At 45.0% G+C, this 23957-nt stretch overlaps 1 pseudogene; it reads right to left on the reverse strand.

The window, feature by feature from the left end:
- Positions 1-1011: 1011 nt before the first annotated feature.
- On the reverse strand, positions 1012-23484 carry LOC124252051 (zinc finger protein 709-like; annotated as a pseudogene).
- Between the last annotated feature and the right edge of the window lie 473 nt (positions 23485-23957).

Consider the following 23957-nt stretch of genomic DNA (forward strand, 5'->3'; position numbering starts at 1 on the left):
GGACATTGTTGCCATGTAAACTCAAATCTCTCATGGATCTAAGAAGAGGTGTTCCCTTTAAGAGTGCTTAGTATTTTTCTTCTGAAGATAAGAGCGATCACTCAGACATCTTTACATATCAGAACAGAAACCATTCACACACATTTGTCACTCTGTATTTTGCACAGATCAATTGAAGAGAATTGAAAGCCCAGAAAAAAACCACCCATCTATGGACAGCTAATCTTTGAGAAAGGAGCTGAGGGCCTACAATGGAGAATAGAAAGTCTCTTCAACAAATGGTGCTGGGAAAACTGGACAGCCACATATAAAAGAATGAAAATTGATGATTCGTTTCCACCATTCACAAAAATAAAATAAAAATGGATCAAAGACCTAAACCTGAGACCTCAAACCATAAGGTTTCTGGAAGAAAATGTAGGCAGTACACTTTTTGACATCAGTATTAAAAGGATTTTTTCAGACACCATGTCTTCTCAGAGAAGGGAAACAACAGAAAGAATGAACAAATGGGACATCATCAGACTAAAGAGCTTCTTCAAGGAAAAGGGAAACAGGATTGAAACAAAAAAACAACCCACTAACTGGGAAGAAGTATTTGCAAGTCATACATACGACAAAGGCTTAATATCCCTAATCTATAAAGAACTCACACAACTCAACAACAAAACATCAAACAACCTGATCAAAAAATGGGCTGGAGACATGAACAGACATTTCTCCAAATACGGATGGCCAATAGACACATGAAAAGATGCTCATCATCACTATCATGAGGGAAATGCAAATCAAAACTACACCAAGATATCACCTTACACCTGTTACAATGGCAAAAATAAACAAAAAGTGACAAATGTTGGAGAGGCTGTAGAGAAAAAGGAACCCTCATACACTGCTGGTGAGAATGCAAACTGGTGCAGCCACTATGGAAAACAGTATGGAGATTTCTCAAAAAATTAAAAATAGAAATATCGTATGTCCCATTTTACCACATTTTTTACATTCATAGAGTTTCTCTCCTGTATGAGTTCTTTCATGTCTTGAAAAAAGACCAAAGTGAACGCTTTACTGCATTTTTTACATTCATAGGGTTTCTCTCTAGTATGAATTCTTGCATGTATTTGAAGATAACTGGAGGTAGTGAATGCTTTACTGCATTTCTTACATTCATAGGGTTTCCCTCCAGTATGAATTCTTCCATGTACTTGAAGGTAACTGGAGGAAGCAAATGCTTTACTACATTTTTCACATTCGTAGGGCTTCTATCCAGTATGACTTCTTGCATGTACTGAGAGACAACTGGTAGAAATGAAGGCTTTACCTCATATGTTACATTTAAAGGGTTTCTCTGCAGTGTGAGTTCTCTCACGTATTTGAAGAGACCTGGAAGAAGTGAATGCTTTACTGCATTTTTTACATTCATAGGGTTTCTCTCCAGTATGAATTCTTCCATGTCTTTGAAGATAATGGGACAAAGTGAATGCTTTACCGCATTTTTCACATTTGTAGGGTTTCCCTCCAGTGTGAGTTCTTTCATGTCTTTGAAGAGAACTGGAACAAGAGAATGCTTTACTGCATTGATTACATTCATAGGGTTTCTCTCCAGTATGCATTCTTTCATGGACTCGAAGAGAACTGGAATAAGTGAATGCTTTACTGCATTGTTTACATTCATAGGCTTTCTCTCCAGCATGAATTCCTTGATGTCTTTGAAGAGAACGGGAAGAAGTGAATGCTTTACTGCCTTTTTTACATTCATAGGGTTTCTCTCCAGTATGAGTTCTTTCATGTGGCTGAAGTAAAGTGAGATAAGTGAAGGCTTTCCCACATTCAATACATTGATATGGCTTCTCTTCATATTTTTGACAGTCATATGTTTTATGTTCAGCGTGACAGCTAATGAGCATTTTCAGCAATGAATGATGCGTGAAGACACTTCCACATGCACTGCATCCCCATGGTTTAGCTCCTGTAGTTTTCTTGTTCAGACTGAGATTTGCAAGAAGGCTGATGTTTTCTCCACATTGACTACCCTCTTCATTTTCACAGAGTCTCCCTACCACATGCTTTCTGTACGAATGAGAAGCACATTGTTAGTGATTTCTCTATCAATGATTTTATATTTCTTATGTTTATTATGATTTATAGGAAATGTTTGTTTTCTTCCTTCTGTGAATGCTCTGAAATAAATATACTGAATTTTCTGCCATTATCCAAACAGCAATATTCATAGATACAATTCATTATTACTATTAATAAGTGAAATATATTGCAAAAAGTGAACCACTACATCACATTTCAAAAAGTGTACTTGATGAAAATCTTTGAAGAATACCTAAATGTAAAGCAAGGGCTGTTTCTTTTGTTTGCTCTTTTTAAAAAAACTGTCTTGACATACAAGGATTCTCACATGAGACAGAGCTTTCTACTGTGTCACTCACCGGAGTTTTCTCCCCAGGTTTTTGTACTGATCTTCAATATCATGACCTTCCCATGTTATTCCTGAAATGCAGACAAAGAACATTTATTCCAAATATTAGAAACTATAGAAAAATATTTAGATTCAAAGTATGTGATAATCGATGACCACTTCTACTTTACTAAAAACTTCACCTTTCCACATTCTACACCTTTGAACCCTGTTGTTCCTTTTCTATTCAAGGAAGATTAGCCCTGAGCTAACTTATGCTGCCAATCCTCCTCTTTTTGCTGAGGAAGACTGGCCCTGAGCTAACATCTGTGCCCATCTTCCTCTACTTTATATGTGGGACACCTGCCACTGCAGGGCTTGACAAGCGGTGCCATGTCAGCGCCCAGGATCTGAACCAGTGAACCCTGGGCCACCAGAGAGGAATGTGTGAATGTAACTGCAATGCCACCAGGCCAGTCCCTTAGAACTCTCTTGATGGTCAAGCAACACTTGGTCTCTCATTGATGCAGTGAAGGAATTTCCTTGTTCTTACCTACTGAGGCCAGGTGCCTGAAGGTTTCCCACATCACATCTCTGTAGAGTCTCTTCTGTGAAGGATCCAGTAAAGCCCACTCCTCTGGGGTGAAGTTCACAACCACGTCCTCAGTGGTCACTGAGTCCTGAAACACCACAAATGTGTGTCAAGTAGGATACATGAGCCTGACAGCACTGGGGATCGGGGATCTATATGCCAATTCTAGGAAGGTCACATGGGATTCTATTATCTCCAAACATTTATTCTATGTTGTGATCATCACAAAATAGCTTTCTTCTGTACACAATCTCATCAATTTAACAATATTGTGAACACATGGAAATATTTACACAGTTTTACTGTGATGACATTACATCTGATTTCTCTCTAATAACAAGTTCCAGAACAGGTTGGGAAATGACAGAAATGCTACACAAATGAAGCAAATATCATTTGTGGACCAATGATTGTTTGTAAGAAAAGTTCTTTCATCTTCTTCCATATTACCCACCGGTTACAGCACTCCATGAAGCAGAGGGTGATATCTATGGGATGTGTCAGTGAATAGAAACATAGTGAACAACTGGAAGCTTTTTGGTCTGGTCCCCTCAGCAAACTGAGAGTCCAGGAGGCCTTTGAAATCACACTTTGACGAAGCCCAGCTGCCCACACTGTCCTAACCTACTCCAGGCCATTACAGATAATTAGATGCAGCTGGCTGAATGGAAATCCTCTTGTGGTGAAACACTGCTTTTAACTTGTGTAGTATCATAGACTCGGTTCTACCTTTCTCACTCTGTATGATTTGATGGGGCTGAAATTATTATGAACTCAGAGTTCAGCCACAAGGAACAAGCCATGAAAATTTAGACCACAAGATCTCTACACTCATTGGCCTCAAAGCTACTTGTCACCATTTTTAGAACATACTCTGAGATAATAATGTGCCATAAGAGCTCTTTGTAGTCAAATGTCAACGGAGTACCCTGAGCTTTGCTCCCCTTGAGGGGTAGGTTAAGAGCTGCAGATTGGGGCTGGCTCTGTGGCCAAGGCGTTCAGTTCCCGCACTCCACTTTGGACATGGCACCGCTCATTAGGCAATGCTGAGGCAGCATCCCACGTAGCACAACCAGAGGCACTCACAACTACAATATACAACTATGTACTGGGGGGTTGGGGTAAAAAAGCAGGGGGAAAAAAAGAAAAAGAAGAAGATCGGCAATAGTTGTTAGCTCAGGTGCCCATCTCTAAAGAACAGAAAAAGTAGACAGCTGCAGATTGCACAGGAGCTCCTTGAAGTCCACAATGGTTTGATGCTAAATTTGCCCATGATTATAAATTTGACAGTGGTTTCCTCCAAAAGAACATAAAATTTCCTTTCTCCAACATCAAGAGGAACTGGTTCCCAAACACTCACTCTGGATGATGCCCTGCCAACTTCTCATGCTGCGCCTAAGGAGCTTAGAAGCTGTCATTCTTGATCTCACAAGAAGAAAATGAACAAACTTGAGATGAACAACCCTTCTTAGATCCAGGAGAGCCTTGAGGTCACAGGACAAACGAGAGTGTCCAAACGTGGTAAAGAGAAAAAAAAAGATGGCATTTTGCAATATGTCCCACATGTTCTGTTCTTCATAAGGCCTATACTAAAGAAAAGAAATCTATTTCCCCAGAGTCTAATGCAAGGGCAAAAATCACAGGAAACACAGAACCCAATTTCCATGAAGCCTAGGACAGCCTCTATAAGAGAAGGTTTAAAATCCACATAATGGGAAAACCTGAAGGAAAAGAGAGGCAGAGCGAGACAGAAGAAAACATGAAATAGTAATGACCAAAATATGGTAAAATTAATGACAGCCAGAACACTGTCTATCCAGAAAGCTCAGGGAACACTACAATAAAGTAAAAAGTGCACACCCAAGGGTATCACACTGAAACTAGAGACACATCACAGACAGAGAATGTACTGAAAAATGCCAGAGAAGAAACACAACTTCGACAGAAAGTAACAAAGATTTGAGTTAAATCAGACTTCTTCTCAAAAACCATGCAAGAACAACAGAGGAGACTGAAAGATTTAGAGTGTTGAAAATAAAACCCACTTTCCTAGAATTCGGTCAAGGAAAATTACCCTTCAGTACAAGGAAGAAATACGGACTTTCTGAGACAAAATTTGATGAAATTCATCCCGAGTACACATACTTTGAAGGAAACCGTTCAAAAGTGTACAAGAAAGAATGTAAATGATAAAGGTAGGGGATTAGAGGAAGAAAAAATGATGGGAAGTATCTTTCATGTTTCTTATAATTAACACAACAGATGACACTTTGTTTAAACTAATGTCAGGAAGAATGTATTTGGTAATGAGAAGCTTCTGGACAAGAGAAATAAATGACAGCAATGTGAGAAGACACAAGGAAAGGAAAATTGGGGACAGTGTGTTAAGAGGTACTTGCACACAGTGAAGTGGCACAGTGTAACTTGGCAGAGGGGTGGCTTAGTTGTAAATGTATGCTGAAACTTTAAGGGGAACCACTAGAATGTGTTTTTTAAAAAGTGTGTAACAGATATGCTAACGGGGAAAAAAAGAATTACAGTAAATGCTCAATTTTAGCCAGAGGAGGTAGCAAAAAGACAAGAACAAACAAAAGTAAAAATGGGGAAAGTAAAAATTTGAGAAAATATTAATCTAACTGAATCAATAAACACTTTAATCATCAGTGGTCTCATTACACCTGAAAGACACAGTAATAGATTTTAAAAAATACCATCATAGGGGCAGCCCTGAGGCTAAGTGGTTAAGTTTGTGTGCTCTGCTTTGGTGGTCCAGGGCTCGGATCCTGGGCACGGACATGGCACCACTCATCAGGCCATGTTGAGGCGGCATCTCACATGCCACAACTAAAAGATATAACTATATACTGTGGGGATTTGGGGAGAAAAAGAAAAAAAAGAGACTGGCAAGAGTTGTTAGCTCATGTGCCAATCTAGACAGGAAAAAAAAGAAGGATTGGCAACAGATGTTACCTCAGACGCCAATCTTTAACAAAAAAAACAGACCATTATATGTTGTCTACAATAAACCCACCCTTAAGTATAAAGTCACAGACAGATGCAGGGTAAAGGGACGGAGAAAAACAGACCATGCCAACACGAATCCAAAGGAAGCTGCCAGAGGAACAGACATCACAGACAATGCGGATTTCAAACTGAGGAAGATGCAGAGATAGAGGGGCAGCAGGTACGGATAAAGGGGCCTATTCTCTGAGAAGGCACAGCAACGCTGCATGTGTACCTGCCTAACAACAGAGGGGCAACACACCTCAGGGAGGAACTGATCAAATGCAGGAGAGACAGACAGATCCAGTACCACAGCTGTAGAAGTCAACACCCCCTCATCAGGAATTAGACATTTCAGTAGGCAGGAAGTGAGGAATGACAGAGGTGAAATGAACGGCACTGCGAAACTGCTGGGTTTCCTTGTAATCTGCGGAATGCTTCACAGAACAGCAGAATATACATTCTTCTCAGGTTCATATGGAACATTCACCAAAACAAACCACATTCTGGGACATAAAGCACACCTTAACAAATTTGAAAGAACAGAAATCATACAAAATAGGCTCCCATACCACATAGGCATTCCTCTGGAAGGCGATACCAGCAATAGTCGGAAAACCCCCTCATATGTGGTGATTCAACAATACACTTCAAATAATGCAGAATATCAAACTAGAAGTCTCAAGAAAAATGAAAATTTATTTTGAACTAAAAGAATGAAAACACAAGATAGCAAAGGTTCTTGGATGTAGCGAAAGGAGTATATAGGGGGAAATTCATGCCGTGAAACAAATACACTGGAAAATTCAAGGATCTCTAATCACCAACACAAGCATGCACCTTAGCAAACAATAAAAAGAGCAAGTTAAACCCAAAGCAAAAATAATAAGTCAGAAAGGAAATGAATGTCATTGTGGGAAATCAATGGACAAAATGAAAAGAAAAAAGCTGCTTGTCAGAAAGGAACATAAACTAAGAATTGAGAAAATGCAACATCCATTTATGATAAACTAGTAATAGAGGGGAACTTCCACTTCTTGAGAAAGAACATCTTCACAAATCCTGTAGCAGAATTCATGGTGCTTGTTCCATATGATATGACCGTCTCTACACAACTGGAAGAACTCACAATGACAGAAACGACTCCTGGGATTAATGAGAGCACAGCAAGTTTGCAGGATATGTGAGTTGACTGCTTTCCTTCTAGACCCACACGAATAGAGTCAACTGATGTTTGACAAAGAAGGAAAGGACATTCAAATGAAAAAGAAGGTATTTTAAAAAACAGTGGTACAGGGGCTGGCCCCGTGGCAGAGTGGTTAAGTTTGCGTGCTCGCTGCAGGCGGCCCAGTGTTTCATTGGTTCGAGTCCTGGGCGCAGACATGGCACTGCTCATCAAACCACGCAGAGGCAGCGTCCCACATGCCACAACTGGAAGGACCCACAACGAAGAATATACAACTATGTACTGGGGGGCTTTGGGGTGAAAAAGGAAAAAATAAAATCTTTAAAAAAAAAAAACAGTGGTACAAATAATGGATACCCACGTGCAAATACACACAGACAAAACAAATATAGTCATAGGGCTGACGCTTTTCAGGAAAATTAAGTCAAAACACATCACAAGTCTGAATGTAAAATGCCAAAGGAATAAACTCCTACAAGAGAACGTAGAAGAAAATCTGGATGACCTTGTTTTCATTGATGAATTTTCACACTGAAAACCAAAGGCAAGGTCCACAAAAGACAACACCAGAAATTTTACTTAATTAAAAGGAAAGACTCCTCCTCTGAGCAAGATGGGGTAAAGGGAAGATCAACATAATTCAGAGTCAGAGAAAATGTCTGTAAAACACCGTTGGATAAATGACTGTTATGTGAAATATGCAAAGAATTCTTAAATTTTGATAGAGCAAAAAAATGCAATTAAAAATGGGCAAAAGATCTGCAGACAGCTCACTGAAGAAGAGATCTAGATGGGAAATAAGCAAAATGAAACATGCTCCACATCAAATGTCATTAGGAAATTGCAAAGAAAACAACAATGGGGATCACTAAACACTTATTAAATGGGTAAAAGTCAAAATATTCAGAACAGCAAATATCGGTGAAGATGGAAAACCACAGGGAATCCTAGTTCATCGCGGGTGGAAACGGGATTGGGAACACCCACACTGGAAGACAGGAACCTTCTTTCAGAATAAAATACACTGTCACTACATAGAGTAAGAGCCAGCAATCACGCTCCACAGTATTTTCCCATATGAGCTGAAACCTTATGTTCGCACAAAACCTAAATAAGAATGTGTTTCTTTTGTTTGCTTGGTTTTTTTGAGGAAGATTAGCCCTGAGCTAACTACTGCCAATCCTCCTCTTTTTGTTCAGGACGACTGGCTCTGAGCTAACATCCGTGCCCATCTTCCTCTACTTTATATGTGGGACGCCTGCCACAGCATGGCTTGTCAAGCGGTGCCATGTCGACACCTGGGATCTGAACCGGCAAACCCCGGCCTGCTGAGAAGCAGAACATACACACTGAATCACTGTGCCACTGGGCCAGCCCATAAGATGTTTACAAGGACTTTATTCATAATAGGCAAGAGTTAATATTTTGAACAAGATGTCCTTCAAGTATCGAAGAGTCAATCAATGGTGTATGTAAACAATGAAACCCTGTCCAATGATTAAAAAGAAGTGAGGTATCAAACCACGACAACACATGGAGAAACCTTAAAACTTATTCCTAAGTGAAGAAGCCAATGTGACAAAGGGTTTGCAGTGTATGATTCCTAGCACATGACATTCTGGAAACAAGAAATGTACGAGACACTAGAAACATCTTTACTTGTGAAGGGTTTGGAGGTTGCAGGGAGGGATAAGTCAACAGGTGGAGCACAGGGGAGCTTCAGGGAAGCGAAACTACACTCCATGATACAGAAATGATGGGTCCACGTCAGTACACATCTGCCAAAACCCACACAGTGTGTAACATACAGAGTCAGTGCTAATGTGCACCGTGCACTGTAATGCATCCATATCGACTTGGAAATTGTAAGAAGTGTGCCACAGTGATACCAAATGTGAAAGAGTGCAAACTGTGTGGATGCAGAGAGAAGGGTTATGTGGGAACCAAAAATTCTAATTGATTTTTCTGTAAACTTAAACCCGTTGTCTTTTGAAAAAATGATGAAGACGGACTCATGACAATTCAGCCCTTTTTTACTGAAACAGGACATCTCTCATTCAACTGACTTGAAGCTATTCTTTTTTCAAGATGGGCCCTGAGCTAACATCTGTTGCCCATCTTTTCTTCTTCTTCTCCCAAAAGCCCCCAATACATGGTTGTATATTCTAGTTGTAGGTCCTTCTAGTTGTGCCATGACTTCAACGGATCTCAGGAAGCCAGGCTGTGCTCTAGGAGCCTGAGACCCACAGGGGAGGGGAAACTTCCATCGAATGCCTTGTTGGGGAGCACAGCACTGGATCCTCTGAGAAGTGCCATGGTCACTATCAGTAGTGGCAGAACCCCAAGGTGGATGACGAGTGTCCTGCTATTGTAGACCTATTAGTGTACACACAAGTGTGACTGTGACTTCTATTTTGGGGATCTCTGAGTCAAGAGATTTCCAGAGTTCTCTTCCCACAACGGGGCAAGACAACTGGTTGCTTTATAGAGTTCAAGTGTCTGGGCTTAAGTTGGGTTGAACCAATCCCTTTGCTCTGACAAACTCAGACTGTGGTGTTGTCACTATAACCCAGAGGGTCAGGGTCTTTGTTGCAATAGACCCTCTGTTGCGGCGGCAGAGTGACTTGGGGGCCCTGGGGAGCCCTCTGGAATCTTGCTTCCTACTGGCTGCACTTTCCTGGCTCTTCTTTCTCTCTGAAATAATTGTTCTTCAAGGACTGACCATCGGATGGGCTCAGCTCAGTGACAGGGTATAATCATCCTCAGAACCGCAGACTCCCCCTAATGTCAAGGCGACTCCAGCCTCAGTCTCCCCTTCACTCTCAACACACACACATGTGCCACCCAAGACACTAACAGAAGATCACATTAAGGAGGGCCGAATTCCCAGACTCCTGCCCACAGAGGACAGGAATTCCCAAAACTGACAACTCAGAGTCCTCCACAGTTACAACCCAGGCTTGGAGGGGTCAACAGTGCAACACAGGGCAGCACAGCACCCAGGAGGAGCTGCCCAGCAAGCAGCCCACAGTGCAGGAGCCTCCAGGCTTTCTCATCAGCCTGTCCAGGGAAGAAGGCCCAGGGGAAAGGGAGGGCGAGGTTTAAGTGTACAGTCATCAAACATCATCAGTACCAAACCCTCCCATTCATCACAAGAACAAACTTGGGGGAAAAAATTGGCATTCGCACTGGCTTGTTTTTATATAAAGAAGCACTAGCAGGATGGTGAAGCAGTGAGCAAAACTGGTCATTTAGGGAGGCTGGAGTCAGAGCACAGGAGTGGGGCAGGACCACAGGCAGGGAGTCTCCTTCAGGCAGTTTCCTCTCAGGAATTTTTTAAACCTTCCCACGCACTATTTAAAACAAGGGGAGACACGGGCTGGCCCAGTGGTACAGTGGTTAAGGGCACGTGCTCTGCTTCGGAGGCCTGGGCTTCACCAGTTTGGATCCTGGTCAAGGACCTACACACCTCTTACAAAGACAGGCTGAGGCAGGCGTCCCACATATAAAACAGAGGAAGATGAGCATGGATCTCATCTCGGGGCACACCTTCCTCAAAAATATAAAATAAAATAAGGAGAGATTTATATACGCCATATTTTCCTACGTTTGATCACTATTTTTAAATAACTTTAATTTTAACATTTCTACATAGGAAACCATTCCAAGATTTAATCCTTTAAACACTAATGGACATAAAACTGTAAAACATAAAAAATTTACCAATCTCTTTCTAACAAAAAAAGACAAGGGGCATTTTGCTTTGTGCCTCCACTATACTTACCCAGGAATAAGACTGACCTAAACATGGACAATGCACCTGAGAACTGAAATACACCCGTCTCACATCTTCAGGTTCTCTTGTCTAAATGGAAAAAATTTGTTTCCACAAATTTTTGCCTTAGTCACAGCATACCTCTGAAATTACATTTTCAAACCCCAAGTGGAAATGGAAACTAGAATCAGAGGATTGCAATCTTCAACTGATAAAGGAATCCGAGGGCAGAAACAGGAATATTCCACTCAGCTCATAGAAGCAGCCTGCTGGCCTGCAGTTCACAAGGAACCCACACCACACTCAGAGAGGGACCATATTCCCACACTTGAGGTGTAGACTCTCCCAGTGGAGACAGATCACCTGGAGAGGGTCAGTCCCTGGTGAAGGAGGGTGGGGACCCTTGAGCAGCCACAGGAATGGACTCTGGGTGCCCCACACACGTTCCGTCTCCTGTGAGCATGGAGGCACTGCCTCACCCAGGCTCCCATTCTCACAAGTGAGGAAACCTCAGCTGGATTCAGTTTAAGCTTCTGACCCATATGAACTCCAAATTCATGATCCCTTTGTCCACAGGACAGAACACCTGATCTTCACAGACTTCCTCACTGTGCACAGATTACACTCTCAGGGCACCTAAGTGTCAATGCAAAACTCAAACGATGTCTAAAATGTCCAGACACAACCACAACCTCAGAAAGGGTGTCACTCCCAACCCCATGGGCATGCGCACCCCCACCTTTCCAGGGCTCTGCAGCTCCTCTCAGGATAAAGGCTCCTTCTATGGGGGTGTGAGCAGTAGGACACCTGTGCAGAAGGCGCCCCAGGAAGGACAACTGGGTCTGCAAGGTCTTCCCTCTGCAGGCTCAAGGGGGCCTTAGCTTGGGCCTTGGACTGGGGGCCTCTGCTCCCCACTGGAGATGCTCTGGAACATCACTGTTATTTTAAATCACACAAACCCAGTGTTGGAATAATCCAGCAATATCACTTAAACGCAGTCCTACCACAGAAAATAAGGGAAAATATTATACGGTATTTCTACCACTTCAACTAGAAAAGCACAAATGTCTATTCCTTTAAGAAAAAATGTGAGTAACTACTGTTACTGAGCAAGGGCTCGCCACCTGATGCACACAGAAGCTGAGACCATGGCACACCAGGCTTTGAAAGAAGGAACAGTTGACTGTGCCATCGATTGGCCAGGAGACAGGAGGACAGGCTCTCAACTCCGTCTCCCTCATCCAGAGCATGGGCTGAGGCTTAAGGGAGCAGGGAGGCCGGCTGGGATGCAAAGACCTGGCAGGGTGAGGTCTGACTGGCAGATCAAAACTTTCTATTCCGCACAGGCTCCTGGCTGGCCACCTCCTGTCACAAAGATGTTAAGTTGTTAAGATGGGGTTAGTGATGGGAGGTTACCACGAAAAGCACAGTGAACAAGGGTCAAGTTGTCATGCAGATTTAATCCCAATGACAAAGAGTTTCTAGAGATCTAGAGTCATCCTGCCCTTCCTGTCACACAGACAGAGGCACCCTTACAAAGGGACGTTTCTCTTTGAATGTAAATTTCCCTTACAAAAGGGTAACTTCTACTAGGTTTTCAGAGCTTTGCCTGTGGCTGCTGTTTCGTAATAATCATCAGCTCAAAATAGCCCTTATGCCAAAGATGCATCATTTGGGATGACAAGTCTGTTCCTGGGTCTGTGGTGACATTATTTCCATGACAAGAAATCACACTTGAACACTTGTAGTTTGCATGTCTCAGCCCTGGAATCTCCTTTGGAAGCACCCAAAAGTAAGGAACACACCTCAGAAACTAACGACAGACACTCAAGGGAAGAGAGAGTGAAACAAGAATTCTTAACAAATGGAATGTAACAAAGGAATAGTACATTTTTTCTCAAATTCAGCTCTTTGTTGCTTGTCTGGAACTATTTTATAGTGTCTTTCAAGCTCTACTGACTAGATATATTTACCCTTCTTGCAAAACGGACACTTAAATAAGTGAATAATTAGGGCTGGCCCTGTGGCCCAGTGGTTAAGTTTGCGCGCTCCCCTGCAGGTGGCCCAGTGTTTCGTTGCTTCGAATCCTGGGCGCGGACATGGCACTGCTCATCAAACCATGCTGAGGCAGTGTCACACATGCCACAACTGGAGGAACCCACGATGAAGAATATACAACTATGTAGTGGGGGGTTTGGGGAGAAAAAGGAAAAAAATAAAATCTTAAAAATAAATAAATAAATAAAGAATCCCAGAGCGCTTGGCTCTGGTGTGAAGTTGGAATCCCACAGCCCTACCCTGGGAACAGGGGCTGTTCAGTCTTGTAACCCTGGGCCACCAGGAGCAGTGTGAAATGACCCATCTCTTATCAACACAGTGATCAAGAGCTGGTTTTCAGAAAACTACAAAGCATGATGCCAGAGCACGTGCAAAAGAAATCCTGACCTGAAATGACACCAGAACCCACCACTGTCCTCCCCACGGAACTAAAGGAGGGGGACACGACCAGGACTTGAAAGTCACATTCTCATCAGAGGTGAGGGGTCCATCGTGCAGGAAGACCTGCTGTTGAAACCCATCCACACCTTGCCCTAACTGCTTAAGACCTCCTCATATGTTTCAAACCTACCATAAATGCTAAATGCCTCCAATGCACACCTGCCCCGGCAGCATTTCCACAGGCCAGCCTGTTCCCCCAACCTCTGAAACTTTCCCCAAATCCTGAATCGGGAAGACAGATCCTGCAGCATGTGCCTCCTGTCTCCTCACAGATTGACTGAGCCATAACCTGTTTATAAAACATAACCTGTTTATAGAAATTAGCTTTTTATGTGCATCGGTTGGGAGAACCACATCTTTGTCTGGTAACAGTCTAACCACAGGGTGTAACATGTGGTCTTTAAAGTCTCGGCTGTACATTTTACACTAGGAGGAAATTTATTTTAGATCAGTTTTAACCCAAGTCCCTAGAGACCTCGCAAATGTTAACCACTGTGCCTAGGGGATTGATTCCTATTTTCACTGTCATAAGGAAAACAATAAATCCTCAAATGTGGGATGCCTCTAGAAACTCTTCCACTGCCCCCAGCTTTACTGAGATATAATTGACTAATAAAATTCTCTATATTTAAAGATAAAACCACGATGATTTGATATACACATAGAATTTGTAGACCTGAAATTTGCTAAGTCAGTGACTTAAGTGTTCTCACCACACAAACACACACACACACACACACACACACACACACACAGGTACCTAGAGTTGGCAATGATGGATCATATGGTAATTTTAGGTTGTATATTTCAGGAATCCCAAACCTCTTCTCACATTAACTACACCATTTTGTATTCTCACCACCCACGTATGAGAGTTCAAGTTTCTTAGTATATCCAAAAAAAAACTTATTATCTTCCTTCTTGATTCTGGCTATCCTAGTGGTTGTGAAGCCTTATCTAACTGGGGTTTTCATTTGCATTTCCTTGATGACTAACAATGTCCAGCATATTTTCATATGCTCTTGACCACGTGTCTATCTCCTTTGAAAAGAACATACTGAGATCCTTTGACACATTTAAATAGAGTTATTTGACTTTTTAAAACTAAGTTTGAGGAGGTATTAAGATGTTTTCTGTACCAGTTCCTTATGAGATACATGGTTTCCAACATTTTCTTCCATTCTGTGGGTTTTGTTTTCACGCTGTTGCCTTAAAACTTTTACTTTAAATTGTGGTAATACACAGATACCATGAAACGCACATTTCCACCATTTTGGAAGTGTACAGATCAGTTGTAGCACATGTCAGAATCTGCTGGATGGCAGTGCATAACCGGGTAATGCCTCTTACATTATGTAACTGCGCCCCTAACTTTCACAAGGAAGACGTCTCACTGGTTACGCCCCTGAATTTACGTCACTGAGTCAGCAAGGACCTACCAGGAGGCACTCAGGACTTCTGAGTCACTTCCTTTCACAGGGCCATCCCTCCCTGGTTAGGAGGAAAGGTAAATGAGAACATGATCAGAAAACCTCTGCTTAGCTCTTGAAGACATTGCAAACCCATTGCTAAGACAAGAGCTGCCCAACAAAGATCCTTAGACTCTCTGGCCACAGTTGGCCTTGGCACCAGGACAGCCCTTGATTCTCTCTTAGCTGAGCAGGGAGGCGTCTGTGCTGTGGCCACCACCACCTGCTGCTCCTGAATGAACACTTCTGGGGAAGGTGAAACTCAATGACACAGGATCACTAAGCAAGCAAATAGCTTCATTAAAAGGTGACTCCTTCCATGGGGTCTTTCTTTGACTTGCTGATTGTGATTGGTTTGGTCTTGGGGACCATGGCTACAAAGTGCACCCCAGAAGTTCAGAGCTCCCCTGCCTACTGGAATCAGCATAAACTCCCCAGTGCACTGTGTTCTCTCAAACGCGTCAAGTGCGTGTTTGCAGCTGCTAACCACCCAACAGTGCTCTCCCTGCACTGGAACCTCAGAAAAGACCAGAGATGACCACCCTACAGGTTGTGAACCTGCAGCCTTTCACAGGGTAAATGCTGTAAACATGCGGGTCACAGGGGTTAAGCAAAAACACCATGACCTCTGGCTATGACCCAAGGGAAGAGCAAAACCTGAGAGAATGTCACAGCAGCTGAGAGGGACATGAGTGCCTTAAATTTGATCACATCTCTGTTAAGCTGCGAGTCTAATCAACGAGGGGAAATTGTAAAAAGGAAAACCATGAGCCCACGATGGAGTCATCTTGCTACTCCCACATTACCCAACCAGGGCCAAATCCCTCACCTAAGCGAAGCTTCAGCCTTTCCCATGGATCTAATAAGACCCTTCTATCCCCAAAAGAAGGAAACCTGGCCTAAAATATTCCTATTTGATGTTTACGACTTCGTTTTCCTGCCTTTACAAGGTTTCCCTTTTCTCTACCATTTCGAGCTCCTCTCTCTTGCTGGATGGGATGCTGCTCACCTCACGTAATGCTCAATAAAGCCAATGAGACCTTTAAAATTTACTGTCAATTTCTGTTATTCAAGATTATTAAAAATATGGGGCCCACCCAGCAGTTAAGTTGGCACGTTCCGCTTCTCAGCAGCCCGGGGTTCGCCGGTTCGGATCCCGGTGTGTACGTGGCACCGCTTGGCACGCCATACTGTGGTGGTGGTCACGCGTATAAAGTAGAGGAAGATGGGGACGGATGTGAGCTCAGGGCCAGGCTTCCTCAGCAAAAGAGGCGAGGACCGGCAGTAGTTAGCTCAGGGCTAATCTTCCTCAAAGAAAAAAAGAAACTATGAGAACCTCCCTCAGTAAACTCCCTCAACCTGAAATACAACATCAATGAAGAACCCACAGCTGACATCATTCTTGATGGTGACAGGCTGCGGGCTTTCTCTCTCAGATCAGAGAGAAGACAGAGATGTCTGCTCTCACCAGCTCTACCCACCATGGTGAGAAAGGTGCTACACATTTCAAAGACATACGCCTGCAGACAGATAGACAAAGTCAACAAAGGCTTCCTCACTGGACACACACATGCACAACCCACACAAGACACACAAAGTCACCAACCCTCAGAGATGATGGCCCAGAGACCCACAGCTCAGGCCCTGAAGAGGGAGAGTCAGGGCCCACGATGGCTGCAGTGATCACCGTGTTCCAGCCCCTCACGCTGCTATGATCACTTCCAGAAACACACGCCTCACGACGTGTCCATTCCTCCCTTTGCTTTCCCAGTGGAAGCTCAGTGTGGACAACAAAGGTCCGAGCATCATCGCCCAGCTGCCATGCCCTTCACTTCAGTCTCTGTGACCTCGGATCCATCAATGCCTGAAGTCTCACCTGTGTGCAGACCTCCTGTGGGTCAATCCCATGAGCCATCCTCACCAAGGCCTTTATGACTGCCCCACCCTGGAACATTCCATGATGGAGAGGTGGACACCTGTGAACCTCAGAGCCCATGTCACCCAGCCACAGAGACATCAGCTTAGGGACCCAGAAAAGTACTGCAAGTTCTTACAAGAGCATGCGGGTATGTGGCTTGTCTCATTTCTGCCTCCTCCCTTCAAGAAACTGTGGGTGTGGCCTCTGACAAATGAGGGGAAAGCAGAAATCCCCACAATTTCCCACCTCTTCCATTGGCATGTTGGCAGTTGCATTCTGGGACCCACATCAAGAGAGGGGACCCCGTGACTGTGGAGGGTCTGGCTGAGATCGCCATTTCCCACAGGCCTCAGGCCTCCAACTCTGCACGGTGAGTCTTGATCCAGAAAAAGTAAGCACTGGCCTTGATGGGTGGTCTCCAAACTCACTCTAGAGGCAGGTTCTGAGGTGAGCCAGAGGGGTCAGCACATGAGCCATTGAAAGCACAGGGTGGGCTCTGCCAGAGATCTAAGGAGAGTGCTTTAGGTACAGCCGGGCACCTGGGGTACTCCCAGAGCTAGGAAAAGGCAAGACAAATCTTTGACAATATTGCTGTTATAAGACTATTGTGGAACTGTGCTTGTTGGCGCAGAGGTGATGTGTATGTGAAAGTGGGGAGTACTGTGTTCCAGGGGGTTGTGCTTCATGACATGGGCTCTGGGTTCTGCCATTGCCTTACCTCATAGTCTATGTAGAATTACAAATGTGAAAATAAATATGGGAAATCCCATTTACAACGGAGTCAGGAAGGGGCCAGTGTGGGGGAATATCGGTTAAGTTCACACAGTCCACTTTGGAGGCCTGGGGTTCACCGGTTCAGATCCTTGCTGCAGACCTATGCACCGCTTGGCAAGCCATGCTGTGCCAGGCATCCCACATATAAAGTAGAGGAAGATGGGTATGGATGTTAGCTCAGGGCCAGCCTTCCTTAGCAAAAAGAGGAACACTGGAGTGGACGTCAGGTGAGGGCTAATTTTCCTCAGAAAAAAAATAAATAAAAAAATGGAGTCAGGAGACCTGAAGGGTTAACACCCATGCATTGGTACTCGCCATACATTGCAGACCCCAAGGAAGCGTCCCTCCCATTCCCCAACAGGAAACCCCTTACTTTACAGACCTCAGCAAGGAGGAGGAAGAATTTCTCCTTGCCCAGCAACAGCCCAGCCAATGAGAAGCCACCACACTCAGCCACTGTCAGTACCCTGATCTCTCCTCCTCCTTCAAGGGACTTCTGTTGGGAACAGCCCCTCCCAGCTCCCTCCTGTCCTCTATGAAAGCAAGCTCCTTTGTTCTCCTCTCCCTCCCGGCCTATGGCTCACCATAATTTGCAGGTCCGGAATTCTATTTCCTCTGCTAGTACCAAATAAACACATTTCCCTGGTAAAACAACTGACTTTTTCAATTTTAAGGCCAACACAACAGAAAATTTCCAGAGTGGGACACGTGTTGCATTTAAACACATTTCCCAGCAAGGAGGCACCAATTTGGCTTCAAATGGGAAACTTAAGAGCTGGAAATGCCCTCAAGACCTGCTCTGGGAAGACATGATGTCGATACCTAGCGGTTAGACGACGATGTGCCCAGGCAGATCCATGTGGAGATGTGTCAGGCACAGCTTTACGTTTCACATCACTGCATTCCCAGGGTATGACCCAGGGAAACTGGTGTCAACTCAAAGATAGAGGCCGGGAGCCCTGTCACTTTCTCACCAGCTATGTGAATGACATGAAGGCAGGTGTAGCCCTAGAGGGAGTTTTCTAATGCAGACTGGGTACCAGGTACAGTCCATAGTGGCCTATTCCCTTCTTCCCAGTCCCTCCCTTTCTTCTTAAGAAGGAACCCAAGGTGGTGGAAGGATGTGCTGCACACATACCAAAGTTCAGGAGAGTTTCACGTTCTCCTAGCATGTGAACATCTGTGTTGTTTTCTATTAATTGTTTTCAGTATATTCACATACAAAGAGCGGTTGTGAGTTTTCCTGAATGTACAGTTACACCACCATCAGGATGGAGGACGCTCCTTCACCCCAGAGGAACACGCTCATGCTGCCCATTGTACTGAATCCTCTCATTCTTAAAACTTGATCTGTTTCAGGTTCCTATGCATATCCCTTGTCCAGAATGTCACACAAGTGGATACCATTTTGCCTTCTGAGTCCTGTTTGGAAACTGATGCCATATTTGTAAACGTGCATTAATTATACAAAATTGGCAGTGTTCTGTGAGTTTGAAATTTTTGACATTGCCCCGGAGAAGGACACACATTATGCCTTCAAACAAAGAGATTCCACTGTTATGTGGTATGTGAATTTGAGTGAGACCACCGGCCTAACTTCTTTCATTTGCATGATGAAGGGAAGAATGGGGGCAGGGAATCAAATCAGATACCAATAATTATCAAATCACATAATCTCTACACTGTTAAGAAAACACAAATTAGCACAAACAAAAGGGGACAAGCTTGCATTTCCATTGTTGTTTGATGGAACAAAAGCTGCCACATTTTACCCCAGCGTCCATAACATCTCCTGGAAATGTGAACATGGCTGAGAGGAGTGGAGGCGGAGGGGGCGGCAGAGATTCCACATCCTCTCTGACACTCCACCCTCCCAGCACCTGATGTGTTCACCAGCACAGAAACTCTCTGAATTCTGTCTGTAAGGGTTCCGATGGAGGTTTCATTACACGGGCACAATTTATTCAATCATTGCCCGTTGGTATTGACTCAGTCTCCAGCCCCTCTCCTCTCCACAGATGCTGGGAGCTGGGGCTGCAATTTCCAAGGATCTAATCAAGGCTTGGTGTTTCTGGTGTCCAAGTCCCAATCTGAAGCCACCTAGGAGCTGGCCAAGAGTTGTCTCATTAAAACAAAAGACACTCCATCACCCTTCTCACTCAAGAAATCCAAGGGCATCAAGAGGTTTTTACTAGGAACTGAGGACAAACACCAAATATCTCCCTTACAATACCACAGAAGGTCAAGCCCAGGGACACAGGCTCAGTAAAGAATGAGAGCAAAAATCCCACTAGGAATGCTTCCCCTCTGCCCACACCAACCTCCACATCTACTGGACTCTCGTTTAATCATAGTGGACCACACTCAAAGAACTAGATGCTGTCTGGTAACATTAAGAAGACAAGGATGTCCCCTCCCAAAACTCCGTGTCAAGCTGTACTGGAATTCTGAGTTAAGGCAATTAGACACAAAAAGGAAATAAAAGGGACAAACATTAGGAAGTAGGAAATAAAGCTGTGCCTGTGTCACAAGACTGTCCCCAGCAAGCAGGAGCCCACAGCGCATGTTGCCACCAGGCAGCATAGAAGGGGAGCAAAGTCAGAGCAAGAGAAGACAGACCCACGTGTGGGGTTATGTCTGGACATGCGGCTCAGGGCGCCAACTATTATGGTCACCTGCAGAAGGGTGGTTCCCTTGTTGAGACTCAGGCCAGGGTGGCACACACACAGAGGGTAGGACAAGCCTTAGGCCTCACATCATAGAGGTCTGAGGGGAGGGCTGGGCCGGCCTCTGAAGCTGCTCTCACAGGGCTCAGAAAGCAAGGAATGGAGCCTGGCCTGAGGGTTCATTGGGCCTGGGGGTGGGGCCGGGGCAAGAGCTCTGCACCCAGGCAGGGGCTGGTGTGGTGGGGATCTCCTGCCCACTCTAGAGGAGAGAACACCCAGGCTTCTCCTCAGCTTGTCCAGGTGGGGGCACAAGGGGAAGAGGGTGGGTGGGGCTTAAGCTGTGAGCAGTCACCAAAAATGTGGAGTCTGACTGCTCACTACAAGGACAAATGTGGGTAAGAAAAATCTGCATTCTCGATGGATTTATACAAAGAAACACTAACAAGGGCTCAGAAATGATCAAAACTGTGTATTTGGGGTGACCAGAGTAACAGGGATGGAGGGGACCAGGATAGGTTGTATCTTTGCTATCTTACAGATTTATTTCAAAAAAAGAAATTTATATTCTTTAATTTTAACTCTTGTACATAGGACACCATTCTAAGATTCAATTCCTTTAAAGACTAACTTTTAGAAAAGTGTAAATCATACAAAAATAAATTTTGAAATCTCTAACTAAAAGGACCTGTGGCATCCTAGTTTATCCATCCTCTATAGCTCACACTCGGCTACTTTCAAGAATAACAGCCTATTATAAGGCAATCAGGGTTTGAGTTTAAAGCCTTAACTGTACTAGATTTTCAAAGATTTACATAAGCTTTCAGATGTTTTCCTCACATCGATTATAACACAATTTCAATTGCTTTAGCCTTTTAAATTCCTGTGTTCTCTAGAGACACCCACATAGAAAAAACTGACCTGAAAATGAAAAAATTTTCTTGCTTTCCTCACATCAAATTCCTCAATCAACTTACAGTCTCAGGGCCCAAACTGCCAAGGGAAACGAGAGCCAGAGGGCTGCACTAGTCCACCGATAAAGGAATCCAAAGGGAAGAAACATAAACACTGGAACCAGCTCACATGAGCAGCCTGCTTCCCACAGGACAGAAGGAAAGCCAAGGTCAGAAGGTTCCGAGTTCCTGACTCTCCTGGTGGAGACAGAGCCCTGGAGGGGGTCACTCCCTGGAGAAGGAGGGGAGGGCACCTGAGCAGCCACAAGAAGGAGCTCTGGGAGCCCCACACACCCTCCTCTCCCCATGGGACAGTGCACATGCTCCCTCTCTCAGGCTCCCATTCTCACAGTGAGGAAACTCAGCTGGATCCAGTTTAAGGTTCAGACTCAAATGGACCCACAGATTAATGGGCTCTAATCCAGGACACAGAGCTCCTGACTCTGACAGACTTTCTCAGTGTAAATAAATTACTCTGAGTGCACCTACACTGTGGATGCAAAACTCCAATTATGTCTAGAAACAAGCCCAAGGGAGCCACAACCACAACCCCAGACAGGGCATCACTCCCCACCCCATGAGCACGTGCACACCCAGCTTTCCAGGGCTCTGCAGCTCCTCTCAGGACAAAGGCTCCTTCCACGGGGTGTGAGCAGTAGGACTGCTGCAGGGGGAGGCTCCCCAGGAAGAACAGCTGGGCCTTCAATGCCTTCCCTCTGCAGGATCAAGGGGGCCTTAGCTTAGACTCACTGCCCTCAGGCCTCTGTCCCCACTGGAGTTTTTTTGGACCACCACTGATATTTTAAATGATACAAACCCAGTGTTTGAACCATCCAGCGAACACACTCAAGCTAGTCTTTATGTGGAAACGAGGGAAGAAAATGGTATAGCAATTTGCTAAGTCAACAAGAAGCCCCTCAAGAAAGTAATGCATTCTGGAAAAACAATGATATTATCATATTATTTCCCAGACAGGAAATATTTATAAACTATGAATCCTACCTGAACACTTCAGGTCAGCAAGTCTAAGCTGTGGAAATACATTTTATCTCACCCAAAATAAGAGAACAGACCTCAGAATATTACGACCCACGATGGGAGGAAAAAAGGGAAACAAGAATTGAGTGCAGGCCATGTAAAACTGGAATACTTTAGTTTTTCTGAAATTCACCTGTTTCGTGCCTCTTTGGAAATCCTGTACATCGTGTACATCGTGTTGATTAAATAAACTTTTGTTCATTGAAAAACCGAGACTAAAAAAGTGAATAAACCTTTCAAAAGGTGACGAATGCAGGTGGGGACAGTGCTGACAAGACAGATCATCCCGGGTATTTTCTGAAGAGGAACCGGCCCCCAGAGGACTTCCCACAGGATGTCGGCGCCCAGGAAGATTGTGGGGAGACGCACGAGGATTTCATGCAACGTAGTTCCAGGCGGTGAGAGGCCGCTTTTCACTCACGGAAAATATCCACACACACAAATCTTTTTGAAACAGGAATCCACTGACTGTGAGAAAATGATAAGCAATTAAAATGTTCAATCTGTTTCAATTCCAACAAGGACAAATACTTGATGATAATGCTGTGAATCCAAGGCAGGAAGTTGGCATTTGGGAATTCGGCCAGACCCTGGAAATTCAGGAATTTGTTCCCAACCCTGCGAAGAACTGGATGCGCGGGACAGGGTCAGGGATTTGAGACTCTGCTCCTCAAATGTACGGAAAATTGAGAAGAAAACGGGTACCCTCTGGGGAGAAAGGAGGCCCGGGGACCCCAGACACCGCAGCCCCTACAAGCACGGAGCCCGGAGACCGAGGCCCGATCCTCCTGCGGGCCCTCCCGCGGGCCCCGCACCGTCTGGGACACGCGGGGCTGCGGCCGCACAGCGGCCCAGAGACGCTCCGGCCCCAGTCGCCGCGCGCAGGGACCACAGGACGCCCGGGGCCCGGCTGCCGGCCCCGCCCCCACGCTGGGGCGGGAGGGGCCTGAGGGCCGAGCGCCGCCACCGCGGACTCGGGACCGCAGACCCTGGAGGGGACCGCGGGAGGCCGGGACCGCCCCGCCGCTTCCCACCAGCCCCTCCTCCCGCGTCCTACTTCCGGGGCTGAACTCTCACCATTTCTAAGGCTCCCGGGTCCCCAGAGTCCTTCATAGGACACTGCGGTCGCTACAGGTCGCAACTCGATACAACAGGGGGCTGAGCCACGAGGAGCCCTTAACTGAGGGAGACGTGGTCCCCAGCGCGGCCGCAGCAGGAACTTCCGGGCGGACGGGGAGCTTTGCCCCACCCACCAGCCCCGGTGCCGCCTCTGATTGGACAGTACAAAAGACTCCTCTTGAGTCCGAGTGACAGCCCTTGAGTTGAGGTGTCTGAGCAGAATGCCAGACAGAATTCGTCCTCTGCAGGGACTTTTGCATTGAAAGGTAGTGCGGGGAGGGGACTCGTGGGACTGTGATCCTTCTTTACAAACACACACAACTGGAGGTCCCCTCACTATATGCAATGATTAGTCTCTCTCCATTTTGATGTTTGTTGCCAACTGGAGTCTGACATAGTTTTGCCAAATAGGTACACAGACAGATGGGATGAGCAGAGAACTAGGCCAAGAAAGGGGTACAGAGGATGTGTTAAAACCTAACTTTGTCTGTTGAGTGTCTGCAGATGGAAAGTTACAGGAAGAGCCTGAACACAGAGGGTTCCCACAAGCAAGCTGGC

This window comes from Equus quagga, chromosome 14 (assembly GCF_021613505.1).
Source record: "Equus quagga isolate Etosha38 chromosome 14, UCLA_HA_Equagga_1.0, whole genome shotgun sequence".
In the NCBI taxonomy this organism is placed as follows: Eukaryota; Metazoa; Chordata; class Mammalia; order Perissodactyla; family Equidae; genus Equus; species Equus quagga.